We start from the raw sequence: 24,963 nt of genomic DNA on the forward strand, positions 1-24,963 counted from the left end.
TCTGCACGCGATCTGCCACTTCTTACATATTATCCTCTTATCACTCGGACGATAACTTCACTACTTACTGAAAACACATCAAAGTGTTAGATTCCGCCGCGCGATTAGGTGTCGAGTTGTATTTTTGTCTTAACCGTTTTAAACAAGGGTTGTTTTTTTTTTTAATTGTAGATCACGATCATTGCCACAACAACAACAACGGACCTACATACTTACCACGCGGTATTCGCCGTATTATGATCTACGCCGGCCGGCAACGCCCCCAAGTGCATGCACAAGACCGCCACCGCTAGAGCATATGGTACGGTCGTATGCCGCGTTGTTACCGTCGACAGTCCGCGTTTGCCGTCGATCGCGTTAGGGTGTTCGTGTCAGTCTGTGTCGTCACCACGGTCATGTTGTCCTCGTTATATTGTTTCGAATAAAACGAGTTCTTTTTTTTTGCATTTTACATTTTCGGATTTTTATTTTGAATGATACTCGGTCCGATTCGATTGTCGCGAATCGATATATAAACACATATATCACAAACATATATAATTTTTAAAACTAATTTGTGTTTTTATGGTGCCATTGTGTGTGTGTGTGTGTTAGGAAAATAAATACATCACAAAATTTTATTTGAAAACAAGAGCCGCGGGATTTGGTAAGTGAAAATAATTTCCGTAACGATATTATAGATTTTATTATAAATAACAATAATGATTGATATGTTCAAACATATCGTAATCTTTTCGTCTGTAAAAATACTTTTTTTTTTACTACTGGAACATTTGACCGTTAAAAAGGAAACACGTTTTGGTAAGCGCAAAACAAGAAATTATAGATGAAGTGTTGTAACGGGGAAAAAATGCGACTAAAATTACAAAAATAATTGAACAAAATAATAATCTGAATTAATTAAATAACCAAGTTGACGTTACCCAAAGCACTGCTTTGTATGATGGAGATAATAACGTGTAGGGCTAGAACGGGATTTAAACATATATATGTAAGACAGATATTTTCGTTGTTATTATTATGGAAATATATAGATAATTTCAACAAAAAAAGTAGGTGTTTGAACAATTTGAAAAATATTAAATGTCTTGAAAAAGCTAACACACGTTGGAATGATAGCGTGATTGGAAAGCTACAGATTCGACAAGTGAAATGAATAAGAACGATTTTTTTGTTTTCTACTGTCGTTAATTTTAATTTTCTTTGACTCAACCCTTCCGAGGCAAGCCTTTTCCTTTTATCTATTCCAAAAATAATATTATGCTAGTCGGTTTGCTTTGCTATTCTTTGCCTGTCTGTAGTTTAAACCAAGACAATGAACATCATAATTCTTAATGCTATATAAAGACGAATTAATCATTTTAATGCCGTCAGTATCCAATGCCTTTCTTGAATTTTTTATCGTTATCAAAATATAATTCAATATTATGGCATTAACGATTTGATTAAATTACTACTGTTTTCCGGTATTGTTATTATTATCATCATCAACCTATAGTTGATTTCGGCAATGCGTGTACGCAATTCTAAATTAATTCCGCTCAGTTATAGTAATATTATATTGTTGTGTCCGGTTCGCTGCCGATAGTATATGATTAACCGCACGGGCGAGGAGTTACCGCAGTAAGGTTGGTAACTATAGAATAAAAAAAAAAAAATTAGGTAAAATCATCTACCTGGTAATTGAATCTTCCGAAGCCGTATATGCGTAATGATAATAATAAGTATTGTAACACACATCCTGCAAATTATTGTTGGCCGTTGAAAATAATCAATATGCTGGAAGCACCTCAACATAACACCAGACTGTATAGCAGCAAGCGTGCACTTACTTACTTTGCGCCTTTTGATAAGATTTTTTCCCTCTTTTTACCATTTACCGGAATCTCTCGTTTACTTGCGTTGACGCGACGAATGACGAGCAAACCGATAAATCCTTTCGAACCAATTTAATTACACCTCTAGCGTAAAACCGTTCACATTGCTTTTCGGCTGAACCGCGACGAACGTTCGGCTTTTTTTCAATTAGGTATTTTCACAGACATTAAAAAAAAAACACCAATAAATTGTATTTTAACGATCAATTTCTACACGTAATTGCCCGTCCGCATTATTATTCGTTTACTGTGTTCGGAACGTTCAACGAATTATCGAAAATCGCTATCGAGCTCTCACCTCGACATTAGCCTTACACCTTAATGTTAATACGCTTGTAAGTTTTTTGTCGGAAAAATACTCACCATATTTTTGATTGCTATAGGGTTCTAATTTGTCATTCGGCCACCGTTAAGTTAAAGTTAAACGATTATTTTTTCGTGACATACAAATAAGGCAATAATAGCCTAACCTAAATTATTTTAACATAAGGCGGTTATTGCACTCAACGCCTCTAATACCATTTGCAAATCTTGATGGAAGTCACACGGAAAAAATACAGTTGGACAACTAAATGTTTAGTAAAAGCAACAATATGTTTATTTATTCAAACTTTAAACGTATTGTGTCCCTATATTAATCATAATTTTAGTTGAGCCAACTATGTATTTTTTTCGTGCACGTGGGTTGTTGCGAATTGTATTTATTTAAAATGAAAACGAGCATAGTGAAGAAAATTGTACATTGTTCGTTTACCTTCAAGTCCGTTTGCCAACCGAAATTATTATAAAATTAAACTGTTAAGGTTAAATGTTCTATTACAGCGGCCACCCGGGAAATTCGGATACAAACAAATTCTTTCATTGGATTAAATTTATATTTTAATTAATGGTGTCGATAGTATCTCGTGAAACTGTTCTGTTTTTGCGTGGGTGTCTGACAACGGTTTGTAATTTATATCTCATAAAGAACGCTACAAATCATTTTACCTTCGGCTCGCCTAATTACGAACTAAACAAATCATTGTAATCTTCGAGTTGGCGATGAATTTTTAAACCATGCTCTTGATGTATTCCGATATCTATTCCGAATGAAACTAAGCAGACAATTTAAAAACTGGCAGCACGACAAAAAAAATATAGTTAAAATAGGGATACAAATGTATAGTTTCTTTAACTTAAGATTCTTGCAATAAAATCCAGTTGACTTTGTTCGAAGTTTTTGCCCAGACAACCTACAAAGGAAGCGACGTTTTCATGAATGATATATTTTTCATTACAATATCGCAGGTACACTATCTATCCCTATTGTCGGGTTTTTTTCTATTAGACTGTGTACACAACTCGTAGTCGAAAGCTTATCTTTTTTTTTTTATTTGTTCTCCGAGGGAAGCTTTAAAAAAAAAAAATTGCCGGAAGCTTCGGATATTGAAAGGCTTTTCTTTTTTAATATTAAAATGTGACCAGACGGAGCTTTGATCGGGTATAGACTTATTACATATATATATATATATATATATATTTATATAGGCTCGGGAAACTTGTAATCAAGGCACGGGGGTATATTTTATTGTTGTATACGTCGTTATGAAAAAAAATAATAAACGAGCAAAACGATAACAGTGTATTCCCTTTGTTGTCACGGCGAAATTAAAATATTGTATTTATGCCTCGCTTGCGAATCGAATAAAAACGCCCAAGTCTTAAAATAAAAATACATGAAAAAGAAAAAAAATGTTTTTTTTGGGAGAACTCGTGCCGCGACACACATGTACCCCGTCGCCTATCCGTCCCGGTGTCACGGAGAACGCCGAGATAAACACATTTTTGTGTGTGCCCGTGTGTTATTATTATTTGTATTTTTTCTCTCCGCCGATAGATAGTCGAATCGATACATTTGGTTCAGATTAGACTTGTTTGGATTGTATCCCTAAGCAAATAGCATACGTCGTAATATTACACTTGACTGGCGTAAACGGAAACCCTATAGATAAGTGACCGAAGTGTCAACGTGGATCGTCGTTATCGAGCTTGACATTCACACCCAAAAAAAAAAAAAAAATACTGATTGTCTTCCACGCCGTGCTACAATTCCTATACAAATACAACAAAATGTCATTTATAATATAATATACTTATTAGTTATTAAAAAGTACCTAGTACGTCGAGGGAGTGGTGAAAAAAAAAAAAGACGCTATGTGGTTTTTGTATGTCTCTGCGATGAAAGGAATATTATTATGCATTTTTTCCCCTAGAGATGGCTTAGCCTAAAACATTGTATTAATTCCCACGTACATTGTTTTTGGACAGCCTTGATCATACTATCGGTAGTTATCCAATTTCATGTGCGTCCATAGCCGCTGTCTATCGTTATAATTTATAAGTATATAATATTTGTACTTATGTCGTATCGATACTTGCGGTATCGTTTGATAATGGTAATACGAGCATACCAAAAGTTGTTCGAAACGAAATGTTTCTATTATAGTTGTAATAATTAACGCGTTTCACCGTTCACGTACAAATTTTTAAAGCGACCGTATAATACCAATATAATAACACAATATATTATGTTGTCTGTATCAAATTAACGTCTATTGAACTAGGCGGCATTGTCGGACGGACAAAACAAAAATTATAATAGTTGTTGTTATTTTTTCCTGTCTGAGAGGCTGTTAGACAAAGACTTGTCGTTGTAGCATACTTTACACGGGTACTTATTGATTCGTTTTTTTCTAGTTTTTTTACCTCAGCCTCGGGTCAAGCGATGATTGGCGTACCAATATATTTTGTGTCCGAAATATTCAAGACTTACAACAATCGTCCGGTTCTATCGTGACGAATCGCGTTTTTTTACAACATAACCCCCGCCAGCACTCTAAATATCCTAATAAGTCACAACAAAAACCCGAAGACTCCATAACGGCCGCGGTTATGGACGAAAAGTCGTGATTTAATTAGCGGTTAACTGGGACTAATCATGTGTAGGTATCTAATGTTATATCGTTTCTGGTTGGAATCTGATCTCCGGCGAGTGATTATTCGTGTGATAAGACACACGATGATGTCTTAATCGCGCCGTAGAAAATTCAAGTAGTTTCCACGCAGAGCCCGCAGCGACGGCGGCATTTGTATGACTTCACGTAAACCAACGTCGGCCGTTTAATTATTATATAATAGACAAAATTGTTTAAAATGCACGAGCCGACTTCCATTGCATGTGCCCACGCCGCTAAGTCGTACGCCACGTTTTTATTATTAAATTTTTCACAATTTATTATTACCGGTTTGACGTTTTCCTAGACGTTGGCTACAGACAGTAACTGCCGCGGCTCCGGGTATAGTATGCACAGTTTAAAACCATTAAATTGCTCTCATATTATATACATGATTGTTTAAACTCCATGGTCCGGTCCGTACTGTTTTGTCATTGACGTCTATGAATAATGTATTTGTCGTGCGCGCACATCCAGTACAATTAGACCATCTCAATTGAACAATTATTACACAAATATACCCCGCAAGTACAACGCCAGTCTTGCGGTGTATCATTATTATTATTATTATTATTATTATGCCTCGGTGGTGTGTGGGCCGAATGTATAGTAGTATTCATAATAATAATAATAATATAATGTCACACCTTATCTGCGCGTGCGTGTGTGTGTGGATTGGTAGAGAAAAATAAAGTAATGTTTACTGTCTGACGCCTTTGTCGAGGGGAACTCGAACCTTGAGCCAATATTTGTACTCCTAACGCGACACTCTCAAGACGTGATGAACTCCAAGACGTTAAATATATATGATATATGTGTGTTTGTGTATATAAGGAGAAGGATATTATATTATTATTATTATTATACACAAACAACATTTTTATCGGAATAGATTCGCGTCGACTGATTTTTATTGGTTATTGGACGAGTCCCGATTTTCCAGACTATGTAAGCAAATTCCAGACGTCCTAAGGGCGATCACGGTTCGAACAATTTTATTTTCATAATAGTTTTATTGTAAAAAAAAAAAACCACACACCGGAGCAACGATTGAAAAAATCTTTAGCGAATGTTTTTTTTTTTTTTTGTATTACTGATAAAACTACCGTTTGTTTTTTTCTTCCATGCGACCGAGTCGTCCAATTTCTTTTTATCGTACACAGTAATACCTGATTCTGGTACGCAATACGCATACGTGAGATTTTGAGCTCGTGTTCGTTTGACCTAAGATGGCATCCGTGAATTTCGATACGCCGGCGTCGAATCGAGCCGACGGGACCAGATGGAGTCACCGAAGCGATAAATCCGCAATTCCGGCCGACTTACACGAGCAAAGCAATCTCGATCACGGCGTTTTCTGTTGTGTACGTCTTGCTCGTTACGTTTCCCCCGATAACCTATCCGCGATCGGTAGGTCGTATATGTACCGGGTAATAATTTGTCACTGCATATTATAATAATTGTAGGCCGTCGAACTATTCCATAATATTGTGTGTATCGCGTGCTATTTCGGGTGCGCACAGTCAGAAACAAATCACCGTGAACCGTGTACAGAGTAGTGAGCTGGGCGTTTCTTTTCGTTGCGAGTCCCTTAATTAGCCGGAATGATTGATGAGACACCCGAGAATCGTAAGAAAACACTGGAAACGTACCAAAAAATATAGGAAACACACGCTTTGTGTGCGTTTGTGCCGCCACCGCCGACGCCGTCACCGTCATTGTTTTATGTACTGTACCTCCTTGCGTACCTTGGCCGTGTATAGTATTGCATTATGCGCTTTTTTATGATGACCATAAAATCGTTGGCCGCAGGCGCATCGGATACACGGGCACAATGTATTTTCTAGAGGAGCAAACGATCCCCAGGTATTATTGTAAAACGATATTGTCGGTCCGGCTAAATCCCACACCTGAGGCAGTCGCATGACGGCGCTATATGATTTTCTCGCCAACAATACATGCTCATGAACGACATCGAACTGCAATTCCTCGACCGGAAAATTCTGCACTATGTCAACACTTCCAGCAGGAGTAGTATTGCGCCACAATGGCTTCTGATACTGCTCCTGTTATCACCAGTAGCCCGCCTACGTTATTCAATATTGGTACAGTGTTTCGCTTGTTGTGAAATTCTGATAGGGTTAAGTGACCTACTGTATAGAAGTGCGGCGTTTACCTACACAATCAATCGGAAAACACTAACAAACGTAATTTCACCAAGCCAATGGACGGGGATTCTCAAATAGGTTTTTTCCTGTACTACGGTCCACGACTCAAGCTTATACGGTTAATGGTTATATTATTTGCAAACGTTTGAGTGCTATAATAAATAACGCGAACCAATTAAGTCGTTGAACCCGCGAAGGCACCAGCTTTTGGAGACCACACAGAGTGTGTCATAATGTCGAGTAAAACGCAATCACGAAAATCGTCCAGATGTTGTCCTTTATCCAATGGGATTATGATATTTAGACTGCGTTTGTCTTGTGATTAATTACATACCTCGCTGAGTCCCGTTTGGTTTCTGTACACAGTCGGTCGGATGGATTTTAGATACAAATCGGTTAACTTGCCGGTAGTTTCAGGGCGAAAGTTCGTTGTTATTTCAGTAACAGGCGCACACTATTAGTCCATAATAAATTGGAAACGGATTTGTCACGCTGTCACACCGCAGCAACTTCATTCTACTACGGTCTACCAGCACGTGTGCGGTGCACAAAACGACATAAAAAACAAAAAGACAGTGGCCATAATTCAGACGTCCGATTTATGAATCAACACTTGAAGCAGTCTTTGTGAGTGTGTAAATGTGTATATATTATTATACTATGCTAACATTCAACAGAGTACACAGTATTTGAACGTCTGTGAAAAAACGGAAATCGATAGTGTAAATTATTATACGAACACCGGTAGCCATTATTTTTTTTTTTTTGTATGTTCATCTCCGGCATGTAGGCGCGAGCAATAAAATTATACTATTATCTTCGCGGCAACAGCCGTTATAGGTAAATATTGAACGCCATATAATTCGTTCGAATGTACAACACGCATCTATACAAATAAAAAAATAAAACCCCATTAAACGGCAATTCTTGTATGTACACCTTGTTTTATGTTGCCGCCACTATATTATCCCAAATATTTTTTTGTTCGTTTTCTCCTATTTACGATGGTTGGCCGCGAGTCGACCCGTATTTTTCGAGTGTTGCCTAATAAACATTTACGGCCCAGAGGATCCACTCGTGACTCGTTAGTTCATTGGCGATAATAAGTCTCCCATGTGTCTCTTTGTAGATAAAATAAGCGGCTGTTGCGGTCGTCGTTTTTTAACCTTCAGCGGTGGAAACATTTTAACTCGTATGGAGCAAAAGCTATAATATACCAATCCAACGCGGTGGTTATAATAAGGACTATGCCGATAATTGCTCAATGGAAAGCACATCAATAATAATAATATTTTTACCAGTGTATTTGGTTTCTTTTCTTATTATCATTGAATCTTGCATTAACTACCAACCGTGGAAGAAAAAGTAAAAATTAAATATTCTACGGAACATCCCATTTTTATCATTTATGAAGATTATGTTGTTTTTCATTTCACAGTATGACAAGTCCGTAACAAAAATGGCAAAACTCTATTAATCTATGATAAAGACATAGACTATTTAGGTTACGACTATTTGATGTCTGGTTAGATCGAATGGTATAATGCGGTAATTGTGTTGTAATAAGTCGAACGATTCGTGTACGACACAGCTATTTTCCATACGGGGGAGGACTGCAGAATATTTACAAAACGGGCGGCGCAAAGGGAGCCGGCGGTATTTACGTTGGACTAAAAAATGTTATTTCCACACTTGAGACCGCATGTAAAGATAAAGGATACGATTCCTGTGGGCTTTCTTCACGCATTTTGTTTATGCTCGCTGCGGGTATGATGTTGAACGCACATCATCGCCGGAATATTTGTTGTGTAACGAGAGGAACCGAGGATTGACAAGAAGCACACGCCCCACTGACACCGGGGCACCGGCGGCAGTCTAATAATAATATTGCGCTAGCACACAACCAGGAGACGCTCACACGTATACAACTGGGAAAAATATGAAATAATAATAATATCGCGGCTTTGGGCACATCAAAGGTATTCGGTAAGCGTCTTTCATTTTGATACCACTCCTCTGGGTTTTAACTATATAGAAGCTGTTAAATGTTCAACAGTGCATTGAAGACGACAGCAGCGGCGGAAACGTAAATTAGCATTATAAAAGATCCACGGCCGGCCACATTCTCCAACGATTGTATACAAACGCGGGTTTTGTGACTACAACCTACCATCGTCATGATAGCCCGCTCCCCCTTTGAACATTTTGTTTTCGGGTTTTTATAACTCGTTTTTGTCTTAAATGCGAAATAGCCGCAGTAGTCTAGCAAAAGCGTTGTTACTTCTTTGCTATTGAATTATTCAAATAATAACTACGACAAAACAAAGTATTGTAATTTCTATTATCTTTTAGAAAAGCTACTTCATAACGGACCGATATTAAACAGAAAATCAGCATTTTTCCAATTGAATAATACGTATGACATAAGCAAACACATCTACATATAATATTGTCAGCCTTAGACATCTACATCGATCTATGATCCAATTCTAACGAATTATTACTGTACATCTATGTCAATAAGATTAATAATAACAACTGTGTACATGTATAATGCACTAATTTTTAATGCATTATGATAAACAAACAAAACCATTGGACGCATGGTAGTAGATCGAACTAGCAAAATACAGAGCAGATCTTCTATTATAATAGTCACATGAAGACAAATCATTGAGGATTCTTTCCGAAAAACGTTCATTGTTTAGCTTTGATGCGAAACCGCTGAGGAGCATAATATCACCCACGAAACCGTCGTTGTAACAAAACATTAAATAAAATATTATCATGGAAGGGGGAGCTGGATCTCCTTGAAAATCTTTACTTTTATTCAGAATTCCTTACAGGATTTTTGTCGTTTTTATTATTAAATTATACGGATTAACCTAGATGTCGTTCGTATGAAAACCGTAGTTTCTGTTCTGCCGTATCAGTCGTGCGCCAATGATTATTAATATTACCACTAGCTCATTCGGCTAATAGGGTTGTACCGAATGGACCGAGTAAAACAAAACCATTTAACGCGCCGTTACATCTGATCGGTGTGCGCGAGGATCGGTTATTTCCCACAATATGTTTTTTTATTTTTTTTTTTTAAGCGCAGCCACCGGCAATAATTAGCAAGCATTGTGCATGCTCATCACCACCGCAGGATCGGCAAGTCATCGCTATACACAGGAAAGATACATAGTAATATTATACGTGGGAAATTACAAACGGCGCACGCACGACAAGCTCCGGCGACTGTAAAAGTGCAAATAGGGTGGCGAAGGTGTAGGTTAGGCGTAGCGTTTAAACACAATAATACAGCAATATTATATATGGAACGTTATTGGACGTGCATTTCTGTATATTAGCCGGATATAGGCCTGTCGTCCGAAACCTATTGTGTGCCCGCGGGGGAACAGAAATCACACAATCATCGTACCCAGCTGCGATATTAATTTATTTGTGAGTGCTATGAATTATTATTACACGGCGACGGGGAAACAATTTTTTCCAGTCGTGGGGGAGCGCGCTTAAAGTTCCATTATCAAATTACCATTAAAGAATTTTTATTTTATTTTTTTTTTTCACCGTCTCATATAATAGTATGAGAGTGGCCACAGCTGACGCGGTTCGGCTTTTTTCCACACGGCAGCTTTAAAACGTGTCTGAGGGAAATCCGGTGGGGATATAAATCGGTGGCGAGCGCTTTCGAATGCGGCTAATCCCATTCTTTTCCGGCCAGCATCCCTCTTTAGGAAAGTCATAAATAAATATCAGCATAATAATATATTAGTAAATAGAAATATAATACAAAAAAAAAATGTATATCGATTGTAGCGAGCCCGGTTGATCGCCGCACGTTACACAGTAATAAAAACATTTACTACGTGAACAAGATAAGTGGCGTCCCCTCCCATTCTTTTTACATCTTAATTATTGCATTGGAAAATTATCAAGTTAATAGCAGTCGTATACAATGTTATGTTTTTAATTGGGAAAAAAACGCTAGTCATGTAATGCGATAGGGGTGCCGATAACTGAAACATCATGTTTTTATGTACCGTATCACGTTTGACATTATATTACAGTTGTGTTATTATTGTAATTATTATTATTGTTATAGGCCGGTATTAATTACAAATTTATAACATTAAAACCTTGTGTTGTTATCGCACCTCTTAATAATAGTAAATTGAACAATCGGATCGGACTGTATCTCATTAATATATTATTTGTTTGAAACGTAGTAGAGAAATCACTTTTTTTTGTTGGTATTTTTGTATTTTTTCTTTATATCTGCCGCCAAACAAACGGCAAACAATCACCGTGTGAACTAAAATTAAATAATATATTCACAAAATATGATATTGATCTTCTTATTATAGCCAAACACATATTTTACCAACAGACGCGTTTGAGTAAGAAAGTTGACGATTAGACGTTTTTGTTGATTACTTACTGATTCGTTTTTATTATAATATATTTGGTCTATTCAGTTAATTTACATTACATAATTAAAAAAAAAAAAAATAATGTCCCTCGCACTATCATCGTGACATGGCCGAGATTAAAATGTTCCTAATATATTATGTATGTTTTATAATGTAACCGTGTTAAAACCTACCGCAGCCTATAATAATGTAATCTATATAATTATATTGGCTGGGTAATTAATGTGATTTTATTATTTAACGGTCGTCGTGATCGGACCTCGATGAAGTATGTACGCTACACATAATTTTATGTTATGATAATTATTCAGAATAATTCTCGTTTCATCTTTATACTGATTTAGTTTTTTTTAGACGTCCTCTGAGATAACGCCACGAAGTGACATAAATAACAAATCGATCAGATATTTTATTTTATTTTTTATTTCCATTACTCAATATATTATTATACAGTTAATGACCCGGCTTCGGTAAATCAATATCGACGAAACTAAAAACGAACAAACAAAACTTTTTTATGTTCATTTATAATACATAATATATACATTGTTTAAAAATCATACTCCATCTCCGAGTGGAGACGTTGAAATAATGGTTGTTTCTTTTTCTTCTTTACACACGTAGGTACACTGCGAGTATATATTAATCATTCGGAGTTTCAGACAGCTGATGTCTTCATGCCGGGTTATGCATATTATTTATCAATTCTGATATTGTTATTAACCAAGATCAGTGGAGCCAGTTTTACCCGCCCAGTTGTCAAAATATGTGTACGTCATACATTAATTATTGATGGGTACACTGTCCGATACTGATAGAATAATATCCTACTTATAGGTTGTCATCTTGTCCACTGTCTATGTCGACTTACGTTTATCATTAGTCCAGACACTGGAATTTTTTTTCTATTTCTTTTAACCGTATTCATACTTTAAATTAAAAAAATAGTTACATCGAAAGACAATCGAATGTACGTGCTTAAAAATAACAAACGACTATCCCAACAAATAATTACTATCATTAATTATTTTGAGCTTTATTTTATATTTTATGATTAATACGTACCAACTGCTCCTCGCCAATTAAATATATTGTTTTTTCAGCACAGATAGTTTAAATTTTGTTTTGTTATGAAAAATTATTTGTTTTCAAATCTCAAATATATGCTAATCAATATAAATAAAAAAATTTAAAAAAAACCAAATTCAATACATATAGAAGCTTATTTTGTAAGTAAGTATTACTCCAAACTACAGTGTATATAAAAAAATAATTATGGACATTTCTAAAACATGTTTTAATGACTCATAAAAAATGCCCAAAGACCTTAAAACGTAGTAAAATCGGTAAAGCTGCCTGCTATGTTATCACACGTACATATATATATACATATATATATATACACTAATATAAAAGCGCAATATTTTTACAGCACCAAGATGGTTTATAATTAAACTTTTAGGATGTTTTCATTCAGTTTTTTAAAATAACTTTCACCTTTTCAAAGATATATATTATATGCTATTATGTAATTTGTTTTTCTTTAAGTTTTTTAGCTATAAAATGTACATTTTCAATCTTAGATAAAGATCCCTACTAATATATTGTATTATGCAATATTTGTTGACTAATTTGGTTTATCATAACACACGTTCCTGCAAAATCTAAAGTACACGCGGATTATTGCGGATCAGCGTTTTAGGCTAAGGTTTAAACCCCTATTTAGTGATTTACCGATATTATTACTTTATTATATAGGAGTAGTAACATGTGTTCTGTGGTCCCATAACGAACCGCGAACACCCTCCAAAATATTGTAATGGCCATTTATTACCGTGACCAAATGGCAGCGCTGTGCTCACTTAGGATTTCTAACGTGATACCGCCTATCGCCCAATATATTCGAATCGGGTCTTAGATCATTTACATAATGTATGGAGCTATTAACAGAGCCGACTACTGTTTTTTTGGCTGTGATAATATTATAATGTTTGATATCATTAAATTCACATAATCGTAATATCCGACTACATCAATGACGCTTCGTTGATTAAGCTACACCGAAGCAATTACCAATGATCAGTCCTCTTTAATGTATATACTTTGAAGACTTTAGATCTACAGATACGATTTTCGGCTACCTTATAATAATGTTTAAGGTATTGGGTTGTAATTTTTGGAATTCATTCGTTTTATGCGGATGACACCCACCTCTGGTGCTAACCTACCCCCAATCTGTATGTGTACCTATAATAATATTATGGCACCAAATTCTTCATAAGCACTATACCATTGATGTCAGACACATAGTATATGTTTTCTCGCGCGTTATTGTTGGACCAAACAATGTGGATTGGGTGGGATTGTGTTTCACCGTGTCACGTCCATACTCTAGTTCACCGGCAGCCTAGCCCGTGTGTTTTGTATGGGTCGGGTTTGGCGAAAACCAGCAGGAGGCCCGTGTAAAAGCGCCGTGCAGTCAAATTAGCCTGTACGCGGACCGTGAAAGGTGGTCGGCCAAAGCCCAAAGACCCTTCTCCGTGGACTGCAGCAGTAACAGAGGGGTCGGGTCCCAGGGTCACGTGTCCGCTGTCGTATACGTACAATAGGCAACGGTCGGCGTGTGCACAAGGGTGGGTTCGCTGTGTGGGGTGGAGTCGGAACGGCGGTGGCGACTGCCAAGTAATCAAACAAATGCACAATTACATCGATAAGAGTGTGTACCCCGAGTTACACGAGTAAACGCGGTCTAATGAATATTTTACTCGACTATCGTGTGCCTTGCATGTAGTTGTACATAGGTATGCATGTATGTAATAATATTATGTACACCGCGTCACTGCGGTCGGGCGGGTAAAGAATTCTGAAAACGCTTAGGTAAGCGCATTGTTTTTGTGTCATAGAATCCAACCTACAGGCCCGAAGGTCGTGTGCCTCGAACTAATATCCGGTATTTGTGTAACAATATAATCGTTTTACAAAGTGGTCACTCCAACACCCGTCCACATGCATAGTTTGTCGATTTTTATTCCATAGACTACGATCGTTGGCTTGAAGCCGTTGGAAAATTCATTAGGCACGCTAGTGATTTTTGCTAAACAATTTTCGTTTTCCTTTATATTATTATTGTGCTGTTGGGAAGCCGATCGTGGGACACACGTGGCCTGGACCCACCGAGTATGGACAAACTTGAAATCGGTTTGCAAATGAAAAACATTGAAAACAACTCTTCACGCATTTGTTTATTCTGCGACCATCTGCACAAAACACAGGCTTCGACTGACGTTGTTTCCACATTGGCCGTGTAACACTATTGGCAAACACCGAACACGCGTAGCATATCTTCTCCATAAACAAACATAGAGCGCAGTGTAAAAGAATAGGTACCGCAGTCCCTTTATTTGTTGTTCGCTAATTGGTTTGTTTCCGACATATACAATATATATATTATAAATAAAAACCGGGGTCGTGACAAAGAGTTCGAAATAGCGGAAATAATATTATCGTTTTCAAAGATTGTTCCCTTTTTTTTTTTTAATTTGTATAGGTACATATATATTGTCTACCATAATTAAACGTAGAGTTTGATCATTTTGCGATTCGAGTCTTTGGGTATACATTTATGATAGCGTTCTGTTCAAATATTGCAGAGCTCCGGCGGCGCCATTCAGGGGCACATGTGTGTAGTATTCGCTGGGGAATCGCGCTCCCCTATACGTGCGGGCTTATATTTAGGACGGCCGAGGTGGAACTTTTGCATTAGGGAAATAAAAATGAGATATTACCCGGGCCGAAATGAGAACTCTGTGCGGTGCGTAACGACTATACGCCGCGTTGGATATCCTACACGTTACATATGCACTATAGTATTATAGACACGGTCATATAGTAGTGTCCTGTGTCGGGTGGTTAGCCCGTATTGGTTTGGTTTGAAATGAGAAAAATCACCAAACGGGGAAGAGAAAAAATAATTGTTGCCGTAAAACAGTCGAACGTCGTCAACGCGTCCCATCGGACTGACGTGCGGTGATGTGCGCCGACAATATACATATAATGTTTACAAAAGTCTATTGTATTTATATCTTTGTGTGTGTCGAGAGGCAGTAAAAGTGGCTATATAAACACGCCTCTTCGATTGGCCCGTTTTCGCGCGCCTCGTTGGACGTTATCCAAAGGAAACAATTTGTGGCCAAAAGTTTGGTTTTTTTCGTGTGAGGGCAACAGAGCGTGTGTAACGGTTTTGCATCTTACTTGCATAAACTCTATGGCTCGACTTTTGTCGATTCTCAATATACACATACGTCTTAAGTCTCGCTTCGTCCGGAAAGCACAATAAATCTGCAGCCACCGCTGCCGCCACCCCCCCCCCCCCCAATACGAGCATATGCATTATATTTATTCGAGGGGGAGTCCTGATTTTAAAACAAACTCTAGCATATATCCTAACTTTGTGTATCTTAAGTTGTTGGTTTTTATTTTTTATTTGTTCACTGTCCCGCCGTACGGAAAACTCATAGATAATAAAATAATAGATGATACTAATAACCCACGGCCCACGGGGACGCGGTTTGGAAGGGGAAAGAGAGGAAGACAGTTATTTTTCCACGGAAATATCCACGTCTCATTTTGGCAAGGGGTATGGCCGTATGACGTTGCGACCCTTGTTACCTAAAAATGTTTTACGTTCATTCTAGTAAACAAACTACTTTGGCGTATCCATTATTTTATTATCTAAAGGAAAACTAATTGGTTATCATCCACTTCACTCGGGCCGTTTGTGCGCACAGCGCATGACATAACAAGACGTATTGTTTTATTACATTCGATAAAAATAAAAACACAATATTTTGGACTAAGGCTAGGATTTCATTCGGCTTCTGCTACCGCGGGTTCCGGGAGCAAAGTGAAATCTACGTTTTATTAACTTTGTATTTTTTTATTCTTATTTTTTCATTCGGTAAAAGAGATAAAGGCGGTAGCGGTAATTTATAACGGATTACAGCGAACGGATGTCGAGGGGGGAAAGGGGTACAATAAAGTTGGAATAATATATCGTTTTATCCCCCGAGTGCTCAGGTATAAAATAACTGAGAAGGACAAACATTGTCCCGGAGGCAAGCATTTTTTTCTCATTTCCAACCGTTTATTTACGGGACTTTTAAAAAACAAAAGCGCTTGTTTGGCTCTGCGCGTTTTTTAACGGTCCGCGCTTGTATGTACACAGGGATAAAAAAAATCTGAAAAAATGTAGTAGATATACATAAATAATTAATACTTTCTGCGCACAGTATTGGAACGTTCGTTTGGGTTGTTTAAATTGTACCCCATAGGTTCCAGCGTCGATGCGATAAACTTCCATCCGACCGGTGATGTGTATATTATAGTATGTGATCAAGGTTGCCATGGATACATTTTAAATCACACGATATCTTAGTAATACACAGGTTTTTCTACAATAAATTGTAGAGTCACTGTGTTGGAAATTTAAACGATCAATTAAAATCGGTTGTCAGTACCGACAAAAGTAATAGATCCGTTTTATGAACCCAATTTTCGATTCAAGGAGCCTTTACTAATATACTTTGACTTGTCCGATCATAATATTATGTTCCTTTAAGATAAACCATTTTTTGTATGCATATGTCCTGTTATACTTTACTAGTTATTTGTATGACATTTGTTTTTCGATCCAATCACACAATATGATATAGAACTACAACCTTTGTAGATATGCTATTCAACATAATAATACAAAGACACAACAAATCCGTTTTCTTCGGTTTTTACTTTGCACAGTGATTTGACGGTCACAAAAACAAAACCGATTATCGTCCGATTGACCGAAACGACACAAAACCGTTTTGATTTAAAATTGGATTTGTCCGTTTCCGGAAATGTTTTAGTATTTTTTTTTTTCATAATTTAAAGTGCATATATACATATATGTTAAAGGTATTACACGAAATCAACCCCGAGAGTGCTTTATTTGAGCATAAGTAAATATTTTTCTACTGGTTCGTTTGGTGCGGCAAAATTAAGGAAAATCTATTTGGATTGAGCGCTATTCCACCTGGGAATCTACATAATATAATAATAAAATATTCCAGTAACAGGTCAAAAAGATTTGAAAGTAATGGATCTGTTCGAAAAACGAAGTAACGCCAACGTTATTTAAAGGCCTCTCGAGTGCCAGATTTTTACGTACCTTTTATCCGACCTGAGAAATTCTCTAGAGACACAACGGACGCATCCGTTACGGTTCTTTCTTCTTCTTTTTTTTGTCTTATAATGTATATATCTCGATTTCGCAACGAAAAAACGGAGTTGTATTTTTCTCTTTCCCTTTTTTTTACTTACCTACAAGAGTTATACTACACCATCCGCAATAGTTTTATATACAGTAAACTATAGTTTATACGGTGACACAAGTGAAACAAAAAGTAAACATAACAAGAATAAATGATAACATTACGATTCTTTGACGTCGGAGGAAACCGGCGGCTTCAGCCAAAAGGTAATGTCATCTATTTCTTCATGAACTTGTTTTCCTAAAAAAATGTAATCAAATGTTTTCCCCATGTCGTTCGATATTAATTTAACAAACTAGTAATTTTAAAATAAATTTAACTAATCCGTTTTATAAATAAAAAAGTGCTTGTGATCGTTTATTGTAATGCACAGTGTGTACTAAAAAACGATTAGGTGATCGTTAGAATCGCCATCACGATAAAACGATTAAACAATGTTCAAACATGATTGGTGGTCCCATTTGTAAAAGTAGCGTTTCTTTTGTTGTTTGCGTAGACATAACCGCATTTGGCCGACGCTTCATGAATTTTCTATAATTTATATAGCTAATTAAGGTGAATGGTTAGCGGTTACTAATTCAGTGATACGCGACGACGGTGAAGTGATGTTTTAAAATATTATTTATATTGTATTTTGTCAACTCGTCTGAACACATCGCTTGTAATATATTATTTGTGTTGGCGTTGCCCATTAAAACAATATTTAGATTCAATTACCGGGCGGATTGTTGCAAGTCATCAGGCCGTGTATTATTATTGTTACACATCCATACCGGCTATGCCACACTACGTTATGGACACTCTGGAAGTGTTTTTACTTAGGAAGGGCTTCCGTGTGTTGACCGATGGTACGCGTGCACGTTTAACATATGGGCTACGATGGAAAGTGAGCGCACAATGAACGCATGATGACACGACAGACTGTATAGGGATCCGGGAAGAGGTCAGAGGTTGCTGGTCGATGAAATTACTGCGCCATCACGTCGTAGGTACATCCTTAAGGGGGCGCAACAACAACAACATATTGCCCTGAATGACACGCTTCTGGACTTCCAACAACAATAATACTCAACACCGATGGGGGGTACAAGTAATGTAATTTTTTCAATTGAAAATTTAATTACGTCAACTATTTACAAAATTAAAATTAAAACTGTTAATTTCTACAGTAGAAATTAAAAATTTTAAACTTATCCAAGTTCATTTTGTATTGCTTTTCGAGCAAATTTTATCTTGACAAAGTTGTTTTTTAAATGTTTTGTGTTTTGTCTAAAAATCCAAACATTTTTCCATACTTGCTCTTGATTATTGTTTGTCCATACGCTCTAACTTCTTATGTTATTGGTGACAAACATCAACCGTATTAAAGCCAGATTAATGAACGCAGCCTTCTAGATTTAATCGAACGGTTATATAAATAATCGAAACCAGTGTTCGGGTCGGATTGCTTCGATTTCCATTCAAGGAAACCACACAAACGCTCTAGCCCACGTTACCATTGTTACATCGAAATATAAAAATATTATCAATAAACACCCGATAGGCGATAATATTGTGTGTGCTCACGGGCGGCGGTGGATATTTTGTATTCCTGATGCGACGGGCGAGCCGTTTTTTTTCCATCTAAACCGTGAATTAGCCGTGCGTTTACACTCCAGCGAGGGGCCTAACGATTACGGGTAAACGTTTGTCGTTTTGGGACCCGAACACGAATTACAGCGTTATAATATCTTGTCATAACGCACTCGGAATGTGTTGTGTGCATGGTTGTCCTTATCGTTGATCAGAAGTGTTTAAAGACCCGTTTTGCTAATTCATTTACCGTGTGTCCCGCGTTTACCCAAACCGTAAATACAGGTAAAGACAGAAACCCGGTGCCGTCCAGGTTCGGTGTTTTAATAGCAATTACATGTACTTGAAAGAATTATGTACGGCGATTGATACAAGAGGACATGTATAGTACCTGGGCCGTTAGTGTGTGTCGAAGAGTCACCGATACATAAGTGGTCTCGTGGGAGAGATTTATTCCGGTCGGTGGCATGCCGCGAGCGTATACTTGGAGTAGTCCATCCCTCTAGGTTTCTAATCTTCGGCCGAGGTTTTTATGATTTTTCTTTTTGCGTTCCATTACCAAATCTTTGATTATTCATAAACGCGATGCCGCCACGGCCAGTTGTAATATTGTTAGTCTATACTGTATTATTATGGTATATACCGGGAAATCGGTTGGTTCCAGTCAACGCGCTTTTGGTATCAAAGATATTTATCTCGATATACGCCGTATAACCTTACATAGACGTGTATGTACCTACGATAATCTCCTGTATAAAAACCAAGGGAGACTTTCTACTATCAAGTGTATACACCTACTTTACATTATGGTTGTAGGTCGATTTTTAACGTTTTTGCATAACGGGTTTTGGCTAATAATATTTCATGTTAGATAAAATAATAGCCGCTGATACTTATCGAGAGAATAATGTTTGGGGGGTAATGAATTCACGATAGCACTCTTGTTTACAAGGTTAAACTTGCACACTACTGAGACATCACGTTCGCCGTGTCGTCGACACAATAAAATTATTTTCGACTCGCTTTGCATTGTTATTATCTAGCCCGTAACTCTTTACAAATAATGTTTCGAGCGCAGGTGCGCTTTATAAAGTTAATATTTACTTTTAATTAGCGTTTATTGTTTACATGCCATAAGCTAATTTATAAACATAGCGTTCGGAGAAAACTCATTTTTTAAATTAGCGATTCTACATTAAAAAAAAAAAAAACAAATTCCAATCAAAGGCCATTGACATTTTTCTTTTTAACAAGGCTGTATAATACCTTCATAGATATATATTATACAGCTTTTTACCCCTTGCTCTGGCCGGACCCCTCGTGGACACGTCCCGTGAAGTGTCAATACCAATAAACCACACTCGACTCGAGTCTAATGAAAGCTCGACTTCGCCTCGAGGGAAATTTTTCCAAGAGCTTCGCCGATGTTTTTTCCCCATTTTTTTTCACTCCCCCTCCCTCCGCCCGACGACAAAAGCCCGCAAATATTAATTGCCTCGGAGGCGTAAACGCAAAGCTCCTCTCTCGAACCGTACAGCACATGAAACGTGTTTAAAATAGCAATATGGGTTATGTCCACGTTAAAATAATATATTAAGCTCTTCGGTCGTACAAACACCAGTGTCTATTCCTAGCTGTGCTGTAACTAAAATAATATCTTTGAGTTCACAAAATTATCACAACGTCCACTGACGGTTTTCTTTTTTATGTTGTGTTCACAGATAACTGCAGAGCGATCGACCTTCGACGCAGAGTCGTTTCTTCTGTCCGGCTGTCGCTGAAATCTCAAAAAGGTAAATACGACGATTATAAAATGCAAATCATAATATTTGCCTATTGTTTGGACGATGGAAACAGTGACAGTCCCTCTCTCTGGTTCGACCGCGCGAGCCACATTCTCTTGTGTACGGCGCCGGTGCAATTCAAAGGCTATATGTACAATATAGTAATATGTGCGTGTCGTGTTATGAATGTCGTGTACGCAATAAACGTCAAGGCACAGGCCCACGAAATATTCCGGCCGAAGGGGAGTAACCGGAGTCCTTTTGTATGGTATAATAATGCGGCTTGAGCCAGTTAAAAAAAACATCTGCGATTAAATTGTCAACGGGGGCAGCTGCGATTTGGAGGCAATCGACAAAAAAAAATAAAAATCGTATACACAAGCTCTTTTGTTTCACCGAGGGCTTTTTTCGTAGTTGCAGAGTCACGCGGGCTCTGTTTTCATGTATGGATGGACGTATCCCTCCCCCTCCAACTCATTTTGACTTTTTCATCATAGCTTTTATAGCGTTTTGACGTTCAGTCGTATAGTAGATAGTATAATATAATAGCGTTTCGTTGTAATTTTTGTTCACACACCCGAACAAAACGATAATACCTATTCACATCATACCAATGACTCCGCACGCACCAGATCATAAAAGTCGACTTCTAGGAAGAACAAAAGATTTGCATATCATTCATAGTTAGTCCTATCGAGATCCGCCGGAGATAACAATATCACAATAGAATTTATGCCTTTTCGACCGTTAGTTTATGTACTATATACTTTATTGTTTTTGTACTTAACTTGTACGTAACTTGTTTAAAACATATATTGGAATTTCACTCGAGTCAAGAACAAATCTGCTTCCTTTATAAAAAAAGTCATCAATATACGACTTCGACGTCTACCGTATTTCCGGACAAAAGTTTTGAAAGTTAATTTCCGTTTTAGATGGAGAAAAAAATGTATAAATAAATATCCGCTTATCATTCGGATAGGATGGATTAGGGTCGGAAGTCACATTTTTTGCAATGAGGGTAAACAGAAATATACCCGTACGTCATTCACGTACAAAAATCTACGAAGGGTTGATAAAAAAATAATAATATACTGGGAACTTGGAAGGTAGATATTTGGTAAATACTGAATGTCGTTTTTTTTATTGATAACTGTTTGGAAGCTTTTAAGCTTATATTTGTTGTTAACTAATTAAACTTTTACGGCTATTTGCGGAATTAAATATTATGTGTATAACGAATTTTGTTTTACTATAATATGATATGTTTCTAGATCTGTGTACTCAGATTATTTTTCAATATTACATCGTCATTCTGCTTTATCTCTTTAAATTATTTTTGTTGACAACATTGATAATGAAGTAATTACACGATTGAGTTGTATCGCATAGTCCTATTATAATTTATTACTGCGTTAGATTAAATTAGATTAGATTAGGTTAAGTTATGTTATGTTAGGTCAGTTTAAGTTAGGGTAAGTTTGAAAGTATTACCTATTTATATTTATTTATTTTAACTGTATACCTAAGATTTAGGGATCTATATTTTATAAAATTTGGCTACTATGATTTCAAATAATAAAGTATAAAACTCTTATACTTTATATATACTCTTTATACTCTTATACTTCGTATATGTAGCTTTTAGCTTTCAATTCCAATTTAATCGAATTTCAAAAACGCATGTCGTTTTCCTTCAGTTGCTTTGTAGTTGATAAAAGAAAAAAATATTACGCCCTGTTACTCATTTAACGGCCACAATTTTATTAAAATATGCCTCGTCTTTCAAAAGGTTGTCGGATAACGTAATAATATGATTTTTCAACAAAACATATTTGAATAAATCGCATTGTTAAATTTCTTCTCCGGGACTGGAGGTGGGGGGAGGAGAGGGCGGTAACTCGTCTTAACTAAATGTGAACAACGCAAAAAAAAAATGTTCTATTATAGTGTGAAGACGGTTGTTATTTTTTCTTTAGACGGTGTAATGAATGCGTGTTGCGGAAACCGTACAGAAGAGGGACCTATGTGTACGACAAAACACAATAAATGTATAACTCGAAGTAGAACATGCATATAGTCAAATTCATCCTTTGTTGGGATCCGCAATAATTTATGTCAGCCCGAACGTTTGAGCGTTATGCCGGAAATTTACGGCATTTAGCCCGTGTTTTGGCGGTTCAAACGTTACCCCTGGGCGTCGCTAAGCCCGAAGCACCAAAAGGTGTTGATATGGCATACACATGTATTATAATACAACGGGGCAAAAAAAAAACAGCAACATCACCACGGAATAATAAATTAGAAATAATCCAATGAGCGACACACGGGAAAAAAATATAACATTAATAAAAAGTATCCAAATAATTCAGCTAATTCGACACGGGTTGGAAAAAAATAAATTCGTTTTCTACACTAGACGAAACAAATTATATCTAACTCTGACTGTTATACTCAACTACACTGTAAATTGTGGTTGACACTTTTAAATCATTTTTTCCGCCCCGCACGTTCGATGACGATACATTTTTGTCCAAAGAAAAAAATGATGTACTTATACAGCAGTTTTTCTTCCGGCAACGAGTTTTGCAATCTAGGCGTCGAATCAACACTTTAATAAGAACCACTTTTCGTTTTTTACTATTTTCATTTGGTAAAGTGACTCTCGTAAAAACCCATATCGAATAGAGCCGTTTTAGTGGATAGTAAAATTTCAAATAAATTAGGTACATCCAACCCGACGCAACCGAATACTCTTTTCCACTCCAAATCGAGCAGTCAATAAAATTGCTATTGTTCGATTTGGAAGTATATTCGATATTTTGACAATTTAACGCCTACGCGATAACAGTTATTTGAACGATTTTAACAGGACAGTTACCCCACGCGGAATCGGTTAACGGTTTGGAACCTCCGACTTATTATGTTATTGTGACTTAAGCACGTGGCCCGGTCGAATAGTGGAGAAAAGAAATCGATTTATCAACGTCGACGGAAAGGATTATCCGATGGCACAGTAGGTCCAGGAAATATTGGATCCCTTCGGCTCGCGCACATTGTATCCCCGGAAGGCCAACAACGTATGACATTCTATGCACAATGTGTATAGGAGTGACCCCCCCCCCCCTACGCCAGTATCCAGACTAGCGACGGTCAGCCCGCATTTAATATAATAAAATAAATACAACCATTGTATAAACATTACTTGCGCAGCTGACACCCCGCGTAGGAGGCTGTTGGCCAATAATGATTCCAGATCGGCCGAACAACAAAACGGGCGTGAGGTATGATTTTGGGAAAATAAAGGAATTACCCCCCTCCTCCTGCAGCAACACCGGACACGAATGTAAAGCGTGTAAATATAAAATGATAAATACACCAATTATACGTGTATCTGAGGCAATGATTTATGTGTCTGGAAGTCAATACGGTACTTAACGCCAATTTTCAATGGTCGAAGAACTAGAATTTTTATTGGATGCTATTGACGATATAACCTATTATTATATTGCTGACCCTCTCGGTACCCCTGTGATAACAGTAAATCAGTAATTATAACCGATAAGAGTATATTATTATATTATGTTACATATTTGTCAAAACGTCCACTATAATATGTTAACCGACGTCGGCGTCCTGACATTATTAATTTATCATAATATGTACGCGCGGGAAAAATTAAACCGGTAGATTTATAACAAAAGCATACTTAAGTCTTAAACCGACAATAAAACTATTGAATTTTTAAGTAATATACAAATCGGCTGGCGCAGACTTTTTGTAACGCCGTCACGTCTGGTCGACGTTTTCTTTGTGAAAATA

General features: G+C 37.0%; 1 protein-coding gene across 3 annotated transcripts in view; it reads left to right on the top strand.

Moving 5' to 3' along the window:
* Positions 1-350: 350 nt before the first annotated feature.
* The window catches only part of LOC126836249 (discoidin domain-containing receptor 2-like), a 103,459-nt gene continuing 78,846 nt past the window's right edge, over positions 351-24,963 (top strand). For 2 of the 3 annotated variants that reach the window (XM_050569490.1, XM_050569493.1), the window contains exons 1-2: positions 351-646; positions 21,079-21,150. The gene's annotated coding sequence lies outside the window, so the exon portion shown is untranslated. The remainder of the gene's footprint in view (positions 647-21,078; positions 21,151-24,963) is intronic. The other variant, XM_050569492.1, reaches the window with a different exon arrangement.

The sequence above is a fragment of the Adelges cooleyi genome, unplaced genomic scaffold (assembly GCF_023614345.1).
Source record: "Adelges cooleyi isolate 19-005CV unplaced genomic scaffold, UGA_ACOO_1.1 ACOO_flye_CR_arks_rails_tigmint_CR_PRNA_23, whole genome shotgun sequence".
Classification (NCBI taxonomy): Eukaryota; Metazoa; Arthropoda; class Insecta; order Hemiptera; family Adelgidae; genus Adelges; species Adelges cooleyi.